Raw genomic sequence first — 2017 nt, 5'->3', positions numbered from 1 at the left:
GACGAGCAAGTTTTTGGCGCCGCTGCCGGGGATAGCACGCTAAAAAAGTTTTTTTTAAAGTAAAGTTCGTAAAAGCTAATTTTTCTACCACATGTTACTATTATGGAGAATATCATACATATTGCAGATTCTTGGGATAGAGGAATCATGGACTATGTTATTCCTGTTTTTAGTCAATTAAATTCAAGAATACTAAGGCCACAAATTAAGGCAACTCACTTTGAGCTCACACCAGTCATGTTTCAGATGTTGCAAACTAATGGCCAGTTCAGTGGTTTGCCATCTGAAGACCCTCATTTACATTTAAAATCTTTAATAGAAATAATTAATTGTTTTCTTATTCCTGGAGTGTCTGATGATGCCTTATGGCTGAAGTTATTTCCATTTTCTCTTAGGGATAGAGCAAAATTATGGTTTAACTCTTTACAACCAAATTCCATAATCTCTTGGGATGACCTTCTAAAGAAAGTTATGGTTTAACTCTTTACAACCAAATTCCATAATCTCTTGGGATGACCTTGTAAAGAAATTTTTGAGAAAATATTTTCCTCCCAACAGGAACGCTGAATCCAGAAACGAAATATGTTTGTTTAGACAAATGGATAATGAAGCAACACCTGATGCTTGGGAAAGGTACAAGGAGTTGTTGAGAAAATGCCCTTACCATGGCATTTCTTATTGTATCCAGCTAGAGACGTTTTACAATGGTTTAACAACTGTTGCTAAGCAAATGCTTGATGCTAGTGCAGGAGGAGCTTTCACAACTTGTACTTATAATGATGGGTATGACATGCTTGAGAAAATTTCAAATAATAATGGATATTGGGCTGATCCACATGCATTAATACAGAATAATACAGTTGGGATACATGAAACAGACGCATATAATGCATTTACAACACAACTCACATCTATAACTGACATGATTAAGAATATGAATGTTATTCCAGATGTGCGAACTGTTGATGCAACATCGTATCCTACTGTCAATTCTATAGCATGTATGTTATGTGGAGGAGGTCATCCATTTGATCAATGTGCATCTAACCCAAAGTCAGTTAATTTTTTTGAAAATCAAAACAGGGGTTGTTCTGATTCACAAGTTTATAATGCATGGTGGCAACAACACCCAATTTTTTTCTAGAATGCTCGAACCTTGAATGAACCTGTTGGTTTTCAACAACATCAAAGTGATTCCTACAATCACCAACCCAACTTTTACCAGCAACACCCTACCCAACCGATTTTCAACCAGCAGACAAGTTTTCAACAACGAAGTCATCAACCCTCTTTCCAAAATACATCACATCAGCCTGTTGATTCATCTACTTCCTTTGAAGCAATGATGAAATGGTTCATAACCTAAATTCAGGCTTCAATCAGAAACCTTGAAAAACAGGTTGGACAAGTAGCTTTGGAAATGAGACAAAGACCGATAGGCTTTTTACCTAGTGATACGGAGACACCTCAGAGAGAAGGAAAAGAGCAGGTCAAGGTTGTGACATTGAGGAGTAATAAGACTTTAATAGAAAATCTCCAAAAAGAACCAAGCAAAGCAGAGATTGAAAAGAAAAGTGTAGTACCAGATTCTGTTACCTCTGTACCAAATTTTGTGATTACCATATCTGTGAACCATTCAGAGAGTATTAGTGAGCCTCAACCCATAGTCAGGCCCATCGATAGTACAACCATTCAAGAAAGGTCAGAATTTCCATTGTTATTTCCTGATGAGTCCAAGACAATCTAGACTCCCAAAGAAAGTGTTGTAGTGGATGTGTCACAATCTGGTGACAGTCCCGCAATAAATGACCAAACCAGTCCTATAATCCTTGGTAGAACTGAATCAGAACTCATTGAGAAACCAGTTTTGAAACCCATTCCAGCACCAACTCTTCAAAAAACTACTTCTCCTACTGCAGTCACTCCTTATATTCCTTATCCCCAAAGATTAAAGAATCAAAAGGAAGAACTACAATTTAGAAAATTTCTTGATGTTTTTAAACAGTTACATATAAAC

General features: G+C 36.7%; 1 non-coding gene across 1 annotated transcript; it reads right to left on the bottom strand.

Moving 5' to 3' along the window:
• Positions 1-566: 566 nt before the first annotated feature.
• Positions 567-672, bottom strand: LOC112511899. The gene has a single exon (XR_003069153.1). It is a non-coding gene; the product is annotated as a small nucleolar RNA R71 (small nucleolar RNA).
• Between the last annotated feature and the right edge of the window lie 1345 nt (positions 673-2017).

This window comes from Cynara cardunculus (genome assembly GCF_001531365.2).
Source record: "Cynara cardunculus var. scolymus isolate 2C chromosome LG 4, CcrdV1, whole genome shotgun sequence".
Classification (NCBI taxonomy): Eukaryota; Viridiplantae; Streptophyta; class Magnoliopsida; order Asterales; family Asteraceae; genus Cynara; species Cynara cardunculus.
The sequence above is the reverse complement of the archived record's forward strand: the minus strand, read 5'-3'. Positions and strand labels throughout refer to the sequence as shown.